General features: G+C 43.7%; 1 long non-coding RNA gene across 1 annotated transcript in view; it reads left to right on the top strand.

Annotated features, from left to right (window-relative positions):
• The window catches only part of LOC309719107, a 32,209-nt gene extending 32,000 nt beyond the window's left edge, over positions 1-209 (top strand). Inside the window, exon 3 of the long non-coding RNA XR_014280152.1 lies at positions 55-209. This is a non-coding gene — a long non-coding RNA (uncharacterized lncRNA). The remainder of the gene's footprint in view (positions 1-54) is intronic.
• Positions 210-13,690: the final 13,481 nt, after the last annotated feature.

Raw genomic sequence — 13,690 nt, 5'->3', positions numbered from 1 at the left:
AGGGGGATCTCTGGGAGTCCTCATTGTCATATTTTTTTGTGTTAAATGTTTTAGGTGGTGAAAAGTCTTGACAGCTGGCCGTCAGTTCAGGACAAGGACTCCTCTACTATGAATTTGTGCTGTTGTAAGAGCTGAAGAGTGTGGTTTAACATTACCTTGCTGAAATATACAGGGCCTTGCCTTAAAAAGATGTTGTCTGGATAGGAGCATAAGTTTCTGTATGTGCAACATATGTTTTCATGTTACACCAGCCAGTGTAACCTTTCAAATCATTGAAAACAAACAAAGTTTCTTAAGCCAGTTGAAGTAGAAATATCTCATCTTAAAATATTTAAACACATCCATGATTGCAGTGCTGCTCACTGGCCGTGATGTGTTGTAAGTGAGTAAATGTGCAAAAATGTCCTCACTCAGATCAAACAGATAACTTGGTTGTTATTCCCACTTGCTGCCAACCAGCTGGTTTCATTCCTGAGCATTACTTCATACCTCAGATCTGTGCATAATACTGTAAATCTCATGTAGGAACCTTGTTTTTATTTTGTTTTGAAAGATCTGTGTTCAAAGTCTTCTTTTTTTTCAATAAAGACTTTTGGAAAAGGGTAAACCGCTTTGTTTTAACGAATTTGAGAGGTTGTCCATGCTTTTCTTGCATCCAGACTGGATTACAGCAGATGGCTGAAAATACTGCCAATAGACTCTTGACTCTTACATGTACAGAAACATACTGTATTTCACCTACCTCAGCATCACTCCACCAGCTAAACAGAAAAGATGTATTGCTGGACCACTGAGGAGGACGGTAGGACACCCGTAGAACTTCAATGACCAACACATTTTGACTTTTGGCTTTCATCAAGTGATGTATATACTACAACTTTAACATGGAGCCACATTTGCAATGTAGGATTATTTATAGAGCTTTTGGTTACATATATGTTCTTGCAGAGGCTTGCTTCTTCTTTTTCCCACACAGCTTGTTCAGGAAAGTTGAACAACAGTTGGCAGACTCTTACTAGCTATAATGATTTAACAAAGAACACAAATCAGATCCTGTTTGAAAAAAAATACTAGCTGTTTATCTTCATAACTTACAATCAGACGTCTCAGTACTGATGAGGAATTAGGCCTCACAGGGTCAAATAAAAGCAGAATATCTGGATATCAATAAATGTATTAAAATTTCATACTAGAGAGTAATCTACAGCACGGGAACAACTCCCCTTCCAGCTTAGATCGTTTACCTCACCATGTGTCTTTATGTGAACACTATAAATTACTTCTAATTGTGTTCCCTCATTGTTTGTTCATTCCTTTTACTAAAGAGTTTTTAAGTCTATCATAAATTAAAGTAAGATTATTATATTATTATTATTATATATTATAAGATTATTCTAAACTACGATTATTTTCTAATGGCATCCTAGTATAAAAGCCATCTCAGTCACAGCGTGACTTATATTTGATGACACCCCTGTACACACACTCTCGTGTCAAAATCCAGCATATTTTGATTCATAACTAAGCAAAAATCATTAGACCAAAAAATTTACAACACTGAGGAGACCGTAAGCGGAGTCAAAGAGCCACCAGTTAAATATACTGCTGCTCACATCACAGACAGGTTGATGCTTTTATAGAGCCTGGCTGCTTGTCAGAGACTATCGAGCTGTTATCAAGATCTCTTTTGCTGTGCAGAATGAGAAGAGCAAAAGAATTAAAATTGTGTGCAATCACAGTCTGACTGACACTGAGAAAATAAATACACCGATGGACAATCTATGTTTTCCAATCAACACTAAGAAAATAGAATCGTCTAAACGCTATTGAGCGGCTGCTACAAAATCATATCATTGTAAAACATTTGACTCAAAAAGTGAGCTTACAAAAGAAGCAAAAACGAACAAATGTCATTTCAACAACCAGGACTGCTGTGAACATAAGTGTATGTTCACAGCAGTCACCTTAGTGTGCTTGATATTGTAAGGTAAGTCCCTACATTATTAGAGAGAAAACCCCAACCTGTATGAGAGAACACTTGGCAACACTGGGAAAGAAGAACTCTCTTTAATAAGGTTATATTATAATTTCAGGACCATGGACAGCACAGTGTGATCTCATGAGCTGTGCTGTAACACAAAAGTTCTTTTAGTAGTCCCAGGCCCTCCAAAGGCCTATCTCCCCTCACCACACTCCCTGCCGGTAACTGATGCCCTCAGGGGTCGGTGCGTTGGTGGTTCTTGGTGTCCGGGGCTGGGCGCTCAGGTATGTACCAGCTCACTCCCATTGACTACTTGGCGGGCCTGGTGCCTGTTACTCGGTCAGGCCTCTCCCGGGGCAAAGGAGGCCCTCGGGCACATTGTGCGCTGTCGGTCCTACGTGCTGCACAACAACATTCAATATTTAGTATTTACTGCTGTTTACACTTAGCTAGATTAACGTGATGGTGTTGTGTTTAGTACGTTGCTCTGTTTTGGGGTTTTTTTTGCTTGTTTTCTCTTCTTTTTCTCTCAACAGGTGATCCAGGAGATTTTTTTTCTCTTCTTTCTCTTTTTAAGTGCCCTTTCTCACTGTCTGTCTTCCCTTCTGTTTTTCTTTCCCTTCATCTTTCTTTCTCCCTTTCCTATCCCTCAGTCATGTCTGTCCCGTCTGAAAACTGAAAACAAAATAAATAATAACAACAAAGGTTGATCAAATGGACCAATACAGCAAGGCCGTGATGATCCATTTGGCAAAGTAAATCCATTGGGTATCCTTGTTGGTCCTCAGACAACAATTCTGACGGCTAAAGAACCAAATGGGACAGGCAAAAAAAAAAAAAAAAGAAGTAGTGGATTAACACAAATTACAGTGTATAAAGAATAAATCTCATTTGTGTTAAATGTCTGCCTTCTACTTCTCTTTGTTTTGAAAACAAACACACACATCAATAAAACCAATAATAATTAGTTTGTTTGTTTTTAAAGTTTATTAATGTAAATGCACTGTCCGAACAAAAACAAAGACCTCCTTCATGATATTAGAACAAATCAAATCATTAAAATAAAAAAAATGAGCCGCTTTTAAGACTTCTGTCTCTGACGTCCATAAATGATTCGTTTAGTTTAGTTTAGTTTATTAAGAGCTGCATTAGCTCCTGCAATAGAGTTGCTACTCTTTCATGAACATGAAAGACAAAAAAGACCCATAAACAAGAAAACAATACAATTAAAAACAATAGCTCTACATTAAACATACAACATTAAACATTAAACGTATGTTAACTGTTACAAATAATCTATAGGATTCACAATAGCTCATTCGTGCTTATTTAAATTATTAATTCTGTCCCTGGGACCAACATGCTCATCACATAAAACGTCCAAGACCGAAGAAAAAATAACAAATTTTGAGGATTATTCCTGTGTAAATATATAATGTCTCGATTCCTTATAAAAGGTTGCTGTGTTCATTCTTAAAATCAAAAATTGTGGAAGTTTCTCCACTCTTCAGCCATTTTGCTGTGAACTCCACTTTTTAAGGCTGCGAAAAGAAAACAGTCTGAAAAATGTTGAAAAGCACCCGAGGCAAAAAATGGGATGGAGAAAATTTGTTTCTGCTGGTATTGTGTGAGGTCGATCGCTCCAGTGCATGTATGAATTCCAAACCATCTCAGCCTTGCCTCTGTCTCCAAACTGCTCAACCTGAGCTCTCCTTCTCTTAGAGTCTGATCTTGCAGACTGATTGGAGTTAGTGTTGTAGACCAAAAAAGCAGACACGTAAAGCAAAACCTGGTTTTAACAGAAAGCTAGCTGTTTAATAAGGCCGGTGAAAAAATACAAGACAAAGGCGGACCGAAACTAAACTAAACAGTAACCTAGACTGGGTAAACTAAAACCATGAAAACCTGGAGTTGAGAAACATGAATACCTGGAACATAGAGCTGGGCGATAGAACGATAACGATATGTATCGCGATATAACTTTTACTCGATAGAGAAATTAAGCTATCGCGATAGACTTCGCCGCTCTTGTCCTCTTAAAATAAAAAAAAAATTTAAAAAAAAAGGTCAGCCAATCCAAACTAAGTAGCGCAGAGCCGAACCAATCACAGCCGCAGCGTCACGTCGCGTGACTTGTTACATACAGCACAAGTGCCAAGCCGCACGTGTGTTTGTTTGGGAAGCAGGCAGTGGGTGGTAATAATAATAATAATAATAATGGATTGGATTTATATAGCGCTTTTCAAGGCACCCAAAGCGCTTTACAATGCCACTATTCATTCACTCTCACATTCATACACTGGTGGAGGCAAGCTACGGTTGTAGCCACAGCTGCCCTGGGTAATGGAGCCAGCGCGTAATGGAGGAAATGAGTGTGCCGACTAGAAAAATCTACCGAGCGTGACCGAAGAGAAAACAGATGACGGTTCCAATGCCGGAGAGATTGTCGAACGGAAGAGCCATAGAAGTTCCGTAGTGTGAAGGTATTTCGGCTATTTCAAGTCTGACAAAAAACAGAGTAGCGTGCACTGTAAATTGTGCCAAAAGCAAGTCTGGAAATACAATGAACTGGTGCATGCGTCACACTGTGCGCCACGTTATTGTTTCGGTGAAATGAATTTCTACAATACTGTTACTGTTAATTCTACTCTGCAGTGTTTAAATGCTTACATATACACACAGTTACTGTCCGTCCACACATACGACTCGGGTCTGCTTCTATGCCCCAGCTTTGTTTACTTTTTCCCACCGAGGCTTCTAGACTTCTGATTGGCCAACATTTCTGCACGGTTAGGAATCTAGCGCCACCTGCTGCTTTGGCATGTTCATAGCAGCGTTTTCCTTCATTTCTGCCTTTATGTGTGGACGGGATTATTTTTTAAAACGAAAACGGAAAATCTCCGTTTTCAAAAACACCCGTGTACGTGTGGACGTAGCCTCAGTCTCTGACTGGAAGCGCTAATTCGTCATTCGGCTTTTGTCAGACTAAAGTAACTGTTAAAACTGTTTGAAAAGCTCAGCTATACAACAAGGAGAGATTGAGAATTTCCTTTTAGTTCTCAGTTTATTTGATATTGACAAAAGTTAGTTTTGTCTGTTCTTCTGTAAAACAAACTAAGATTTATTTTTAGAATTAATATTTTGTTTCTAAGTGGAATTGACAATTTAGTCTGTTTTTGTTTGTTCTGTTTTGAAACTTAAACGCTTTAGCGGCTGCCTTTTGTGTAGTTTGCAATATTTGCCTTTATTTATCTGAAAAAGTCTCATGTTCCTTAAGTACATCTACCCTGTTGAACTTATTATGGGAAATAAATATTTAAATAAAAACAAGCTGCTGATTATTTCACATTTTACTTGTGAGCAACGGCACATTTAAATCTTACAAATATAGTTATTTGGCTTATATCGTGATAGATATCGTTATCGCCTGAAATGAAAAAAACATATCGTGATATGAAAAAATCTCATATCGCCCAGCTCTACTGGAACATGATACATGGTAAACAAATGACCTGACAACGACTGACAGAAAATTCAAACACTTACACAGAGGTCTGAGGAAGGAAGCGAAAACACATGGGGAACACAGCTGGGAAGAATAGACCTAATGGCACAAGAGGAAGCAAAACTGTACATGGGTACAAGAGACTATCAAAATAAAAAAGGAAACGCACAGACCAGGGAAGAAACAGAAATAGGAACAGGGGACAAAAACAGAGAGAGAGAGAGAGAGAGAGAGAGAGAGAGAGAGAGAGAGAGAGAGAGAGAGAGAGAGAGAAACACAAGGAGAAGAGCACGTAAACTGAAAAGCGAGACAAGGCATAATGAGTGGGGGACTCTAGGACGCAAAGGGAACCTAATAGAGAACAAACTATAAACTGCAAAGACAAGGAAACTGTAAAACTTGAAATTAAACCATCTTTATAATATGAAACTCACAAATAAAACTAAACTCAAAATGCTGGACCAAATGACCCAGAATCATGACACCCTCTGATATATTCATTTCTAATACTCTCCATTCTGGTCACTCCTAGGAAAAATCTCGTCATCTTTAGCTCTGGCACCTCCCGCTCCATCTCCTGCCTTTAGGTTAGTGCTACTATCTCCACATTATACAAAATAGCTGCTGTCTTTCTGTCACAAATCATCACTGATGGTTATTTGCACCCACTCTACCTTGCTTGCACTCTCTTCCTCACCTCTCATGGACACTGTATGTTGCTTTGGATTGTTCATGCCATTAAACTCGCCTACCAACACTATTTTCCTGCATGTTCACCTTTTCCTTTGTTCATTCCACTTCTTTCCACTGCATACCTTCACCTCTCCAGGCTCTCTCCTATCACTACACAGATCACAATGTCATCTGCAAACATCATAGTCCATGGAGTTCAGAGTCCATCCCTAGTGCCATACTACCTGTGCCTTGAATCCATCTGTCACATACCATACCACATACCTCACAACTGTCACGGCTGCCGAGGCGAGCCGTGTGGAGTTAGAAGAAGGACCCAAGATGCAGGCAGTGGATGAGATGCCGGTGAGTTTATTTACACAGTGGTGAGAAGGCAAAACAGGCAAGAGGGAAGACAAAGCTAAAGACCTGAACTGGGAAAGCTAAATGACAAACCTGAGATGAAACAAAAAGGGAAGCGAGGCAGAGAGACGAGCAGGACACCGAGGAACACAGACTGACACGGAGTTACACAGACGAACCGGCAACAGGCAGGAAAACACACAGGGCTTAAATACACACACCAGTAATCAGGGGATGAGAAACAAGAGGGCAACACAGCTGGGAGGAATCTGGGCTGACGGGACAGGGGAAACGTAAACTGATCACACTCACATACGACACGGACCTTCACAATAAAACAGGAAACTCAGACACATGGAACCAGACAAGACATTGAACTAAACAGACAGATTCACAAACAGATGGGGTGACACCATAGACAGACAGATACAGACGCAGACTCAGAGGCAGACCGAATATAACACAGAACCTAAACAATCATCTAGAAAATGATAACAAACTAAAAGCGCTGGGTCACCGACCCAGGACCATGACAGTACCCCCCCCTCAAGGGCTGGCCCCAGACAGCCCAGCAGAAACACAAAAACAGACCAAAACAAAACAGAAAAGGACCTGACCAGGGCAGGCGGAGGGGGCCCAGGACGGAGGGACAGAGTCCAAAAAGGCCCAGATGGCCAAGTTCAGGAGGCCGACCATGCGAATGGCAGCGGGGCAGGTCCGGATGCCGGCCACGCAGTAGGCAGTGGCGCGGAAACAGTTCTGGGGGCCGACCGTGTAGACGGCAACAGCGGCGTGGAAACAGTTCCGGGGGCCGACCGTGCGGACGGCAACAGCGGCGTGGAAACAGTTCCGGGGGCCGACCGTGCGGACGGCAACAGCGGTGTGGAAACAGTCCTGGGGGCCGACCGAGCGGACGGCAACAGCGGCGTAGAAACAGTTCCGGGGGCCGACCGTGCGGACGGCAACAGCGGTGTGGAAACAGTCCTGGGGGCCGACCGAGCGGACGGCAACAGCGGCGTGGAAACAGTCCTGGGGGCCGACCGTGTGAACGGCAACAGCGGCGTGGAAACAAGTCCGGAGGCCGGCCACGCGGAAGGCAGTGGCGGCGTTCAGGAGGGCGTTCAGGAGGGCGTCCACGGTGGCGGAGATGCCCAACAAGCGGCCCGGCAGATGACCGACGATGTGGAGGTGGTAGTAGGGGACCTGAAGGCTGCGTGGCCCCTGCAGCCCCAGGCGAAGTGGAGGCTGGACCAGACGAGGCGGAAGCGGAGGCTGGACCAGACGAAGCTGATGAGGACGCTGAAGCAGAGGCTGGATCAGACGAGGATGATGAAGCAGAAGCGGAGGCTGGACCAGGCGAAGAGGCTGAAGCAGAAGCGGAGGCTGGACCAGGCGAAGAGGCTGAAACAGAAGCGGAGGCTGGACCAGGCGAAGAGGCTGAAGCAGAAGCGGAGGCTGGACCAGGCGAAGCAGCTGATGAGGATGCAGAAGCGGAGGCCGGACCAGGCGAAGCAGCTGATGAGGATGCAGAAGCGTAGGCCGGACCAGGCGAAGCAGCTGATGAGGATGCTGAAGCGGAGGCCGGACCAGGCGAAGCAGCTGATGAGGATGCTGGAGCCGGACCAGACGATGCTGATGAGGATGCTGGAGCCGGACCAGACGAGGATGAAGCAGTGGCTGGACCAGGCGATGCTGAAGCAGATGCTGAAACCGGACCAGGCGAGGCTGAAGACTCAGAGGCCGCAGCAGGTGAGGGTGATGAGACTGCAGCAGGCGAGGGTGATGAGACTGCAGATGATGGCTGGACGAGCTCCTCGGGCCCCCCAGCTGACGAGGCAGGAGGCTGGACGGGCTCCTCGGGCCCCCCAGCAAAAACAGTCTCAGAACCAGTGGGCACTGGAGCCCCTGGCACACACAGAACAGAACCAGCAGGTGCGGAGACCTCTGGCAGGAACGCAACAGGACCAGCAGGCACACGGGCCTCTGGCAGGGACAGAACAGGACCAGCAGGCACGCGGGCCTCTGGCAGGGACAGAACAGGACCAGCAGGCACGCGGGCCTCTGGCAGGGACAGAACAGGACCAGCAGGCACGCGGGCCTCTGGCAAACACATAGCGGCCTGCAGCTGCGCAGAGCATTGACCCTGCTCAGGCAGCGACAGCCGGGTGCAGTCCTCAGCTGGCTTCTTAAACTCCAGGGGTCCAGAGTCTGATGGGGGCTGAAACCCAGCCTCTGGAGAGGCCCTGGAGTGCATCTCAGTCTCAGAACTGGCCAGCCTTTGAGGAATGTTGACATTATTATTAGATTTGTCTCTCTGCTTGGAATGGATGGGCGAGGAATAGTGTCTTTCGGGTAGAATTGACTTATATTGTTTTACAGGTGAAGCAACTGACACAGGATGCAGGGCTGGTGGCTGCTGAACAGGAGGCTGAACTGAAGGTGACTGACATAATGGTTGTGATGACAACGGTGGTGAAGTTGGAGACTGAACGGAGGATAAAGCTGATGATTCTTCTGCCAACTGAGCTACAGACCGGGCTATGGATTGTAACATGGTTTGTAATAAGTCCGGCTGTGACTGTAATTGAGCTCTGGATTGTGAGGCTGAATGTGGCGGAGGTGGCGACTGGGCTTCTGGCCGGGCGGCTAACTGAGCTTCTGGCCGGGCGGCTAACTGAGCTTCTGGCCGGGCGGCTAACTGAGCTTCAGGCGATAAACAGTTTTTGTCCTGTGCCGTACAGAACATCACCCCTGAGTAAACGGTCCCACAGTTCAGACCAACAATACTGTCCTGTCCACTCACCACAGCTGGCCGCTCGGAAATCCCCAGGTCCGACTGTGGCGAGGAGCGTCGGCAGCGTGAGCGCCATTTCCCCCTTGAAGGCTGGGTTGACGGGCCGGGCAGAACATCCTCTGTCGGACCGGGCAGTGAAGCATGAGTTGCAGGGTGGGTGGTAGCAGCCGGGGGGTGAAGACGGAGTCCGTTCAGAATGAAATTCTGTGCGAGCGGGTGAAGTGAGCTGAGCAGCCAGGGGAGACCAGAAACCAAGCGCTGTAGCCGATTAGCCACGGCTTGGCGAAATCCTCTCCCCTCGTGCTCCAGCCACGCGTTAATTAATTTGTCCACGGAGTAAACAATGTCCTCCCGGAGCTCCTTGGGCGGGTTGAATGCTGCTGGGTCCATAGTGGCCGGTTCGTACTGTCCCGGCTGCCGAGGCGAGCCGTGTGGAGTTAGAAGAAGGACCCAAGATGCAGGCAGTGGATGAGATGCCGGTGAGTTTATTTACACAGTGGTGAGAAGGCAAAACAGGCAAGAGGGAAGACAAAACTACAGACCTGAACTGGGAAAGCTAAATGACAAACCTGAGATGAAACAAAAAGGGAAGCGAGGCAGAGAGACGAGCAGGACACCGAGGAACACAGACTGACACCGAGGAACACAGACTGACACGGAGTTACACAGATGAACCGGCAACAGGCAGGAAAACACACAGGGCTTAAATACACACACCAGTAATCAGGGGATGAGAGACAAGAGGGCAACACAGCTGGGAGGAATCTGGGCTGACGGGACAGGGGAAACGTAAACTGATCACACTCACATACGACACGGACCTTCACAATAAAACAGGAAACTCAGACACATGGAACCAGACAAGACATTGAACTAAACAGACAGATTCACAAACAGATGGGGTGACACCATAGACAGACAGATACAGACGCAGACTCAGAGGCAGACCGAATATAACACAGAACCTAAACAATCATCTAGAAAATGATAACAAACTAAAAGCGCTGGGTCACCGACCCAGGACCATGACAACAACTGTCTACCTGTGCTCATACATGTCTGCCACCACCCTCACATACTACTCTGCCACCCCTGATCTTCCTATGCAGCACCAAAGTTCCTCTCTTAGCACCCTATAATATGCTTTTTCTAGATCAACAAAGATATATAATACAAATATAAAATATAATAATAATATATATAAAACAGGTCCGCGGCTCCTAACCATAGTAAAGGGCCCTCTGGCTAATACGTTGGGTACCGTGTCGGGCTCATAACCGAAAACTAGGTTTACTTTGTTGTCTGGGTCAACTTTGCGAACGAGAGACAGAGAGAGGTGTTGAAAGGCTGCTCCAACAGAACGTATTGTATTGGAGGAAAACACGAACACAGTGTGCAGTCGAGTCTTAATAGCTTACTTACAACTGGGCTCGTCAGGCACTCTTTTTGGCTGCAGTGGTTATTATTATATTTACATGTTTCCATCTACCGTTTCTAGTTGGTGACAACTCTTAATTTTCGACTGTTCTTTTTCTCCCTCCCTGGCGCTCACAGATACATGACGGGTATGGCAGTCCATTCTCCCTGCAGCATGGACGACACTGCCCATGAGGCTACATACTTTAGGGTTATGCCTGTAACACTCTGCCTATTGCCTTCATATTAAATCATTTTTTGAATAATAATTTTTAATAATATTTCTTCATGCAAGTAGAGGTGACATGAGCCGCAAGATTGAGACACAGGCATTAGAGCCTCTTAATGCGTGTTTTGTTTGAGTTTCCATCGGTCTGGAATTACCAAAAATAGAGAGGGGACAGCCTAACATATGAAACAGGATAAGACCACTGTGTAATCCATTTATTTCAACAAAGTAACTGTATTCTGAATACCACCTTTTTAAACGGTAACTGTAACGGAATACAGTTACTCATATTTTGTATTTTAAATACGTAACGCCGGTACATGTATTCTGTTACTCCCCAACAGACTGGGAGGACACAAATGCTCGGGAAAACAAGAAGGTCTAAGGAGATAAACATAGAAACATGGAATGACACACACAAGGAAGGGAACATGGGCACAGAAAATGGAGATAAGGCACAAGGACTAACACACCTAAACACAAAGACATGAGGGGAGAATAAAGGTACATAGGTTAACATTGAATAAACTCAGGATTCCCACTAAGAATAATAAACCATAACACAAAAGGTCATAAAAAACACAAGAAACACAAAATGCAGGTTCAAAAGGACCAAGAACCACAACATGAACCGGACAAAGAGGTTTCGAGCTTGGTGTCCATTCTACATTATCATGCTATGAGTGCATCAAAGGGCACTTGGGATTGTTCTGAGAAGCCCTTCCACATGACATGGGTGTGTCACCTAGAGTTAACATTTAACTAGTTTTAAGGAACAGTGTCAAATAGGTTCTACCTTCGGAGGCACTGGTCCTCCAACAAGTGTAATTTAAGTGAGAGAAATACGGAGCCTCTGATGGATACAGAGCTATTCTCTCAGTCACAACAAGAGCAGACAGTTAATTATGAGGCCGAAAAACCCAAAGAAAGAACATCATGGGCAAAGCAAATTAGAATGAAACCTGCATCGTTTGAAAGAAGCCGACTTGAATATCAAGCGCAAGTGTGAACAAAAGATTGAACAGCGTTATTTATTTAAAAGAAAAAAAATTGGACAGCCTGTCTTTGAGCTCAAGTCAAGTTTGTGCAAGATAAAATCATAACTGATTAGTTATAAAGCTATGCTCAGTGCTGTTTTGCTATAACATGTTAACTCTGAAATTATTTTTGTTATTATTATTAACAAGTTAGATATGAATAATTGCAAAAAATTGGAAAAATGTTTAAGAAGTCATCACAGATTAAGTCACCCTAGCTCTACTCTAACCATATTTTGGAAAAGGCCAAAATATAGCTTTTGAGATAAAATTTGAATAGTTTTTTGTTTTGTGTGATGGAGTATGATTATTTTCTTTGTTCCCTGACTTCCAAGACTCAGTAGAACAGTTTAATTAAAACAAAAAGTGCATGTTCTGATTGCCTAGTGTTTGCAGGTCTACGTCAGTTTGGTTAAGTAAATAAAGTAAGTAAAAGTAAACAAACATTTTCTTTGTACCATACCTTTTAACATAAATAACACAAAGTGCTTGAGAACAAAATATTAAAAGCATAAAGACAATGAGTTGTGCAAACGGAAGTAGTTTTTTGTGGGCAGGGAACCTGCTGGGGTTGTAAGTGCACTGGTGTATGCTGGGGTTGCCCATACAGAGCTCTGAAAATCCAAACTAGAATATTAAAGTGGAATCCAAAGTTAACTGGGAACCAGCGCAACTGAATTAGTAATTGTGTGACATTTGTGTGCTTAAAAGGTTTAGTCAGTGCTGAAACCACTGCAGACATTCAAAGGAAACTTTTTAAGACAAGTAAACAATGAATTACAATAATTCCAACAAAATGAAATGTCCAAATCTAACAACTATTATAAAAATTTAAATCAAATATAAAAGATTCATCATACCATTTGTTACCATCGGTTATTTCATCCGTAGTCACTTCATCATTCGGTTTGCCTTATTTCTGGTCACCAGGTCACTGCAAATCCAGTGTATGTGGCTTTATCTGTGTAGCATACAGTAAGTCAAGACCATCAAAGTGCATATATAAAAAAAATTTCTCTCTCGCCCCTGTGGGCAGTCTTTATCCTTCCAGCTTGGGTCCTCTACCAGAGGCCTGGGAGCTTGAGGGCCCTGCGCAGTATCTTTGCTGTTCCTAGGACTGTGCTTTTCTGGACAGAGATCTCAGATGTTGTTCCTGGGGTCTGCTACACAGTCAGAAATAGGGGTACGGAAGGGGTACATTACTGTGCCCCAAGGTACAAAAATGACATTAATACAGTCTAAGGACAAATATTGGACCTCGGGGTAACTATCTGTACCTTTTTTGGCGTCTGAAAGGTACATACATGTTCCTTAATTGTGAAAAGTACTTATTTGTACCCATTCTTTCAAAAGATAAAGTACAGGTTGATTAAGCTCTTTTTGATTAGAGGTTTTTTTAAATTCTTTTTGACAGTAATTTATTTGCAACTGTATTGATTTAAGCATATATTTTAGTGTTTTTATTTTATTTTTTATTATTCATTGCTGTTGTTGTTTTTGTATTCCCTGAACCCCCCTTATTTTTAAGCTGCTTTAAGAACAATGAATTTATTTGAAAGAAAAAAAGTAAAAATGCATTTAAACATTTTTTTTAAGAGAATGTTTATTTTAAAGTATAACTATTTGGATCATCAAACAAAAAGTAGAAGAAGAAACTCAACGAATAGCTGGTGGATTCTAGAACTTTCTGTAA

The sequence above is a fragment of the Aulonocara stuartgranti genome (genome assembly GCF_965226115.1).
Source record: "Aulonocara stuartgranti genome assembly, chromosome: 12".
NCBI lineage: Eukaryota > Metazoa > Chordata > Actinopteri > Cichliformes > Cichlidae > Aulonocara > Aulonocara stuartgranti.
Note: the sequence above shows the minus strand (reverse complement) of the source record. Positions and strands in the feature narration are given on the sequence as shown.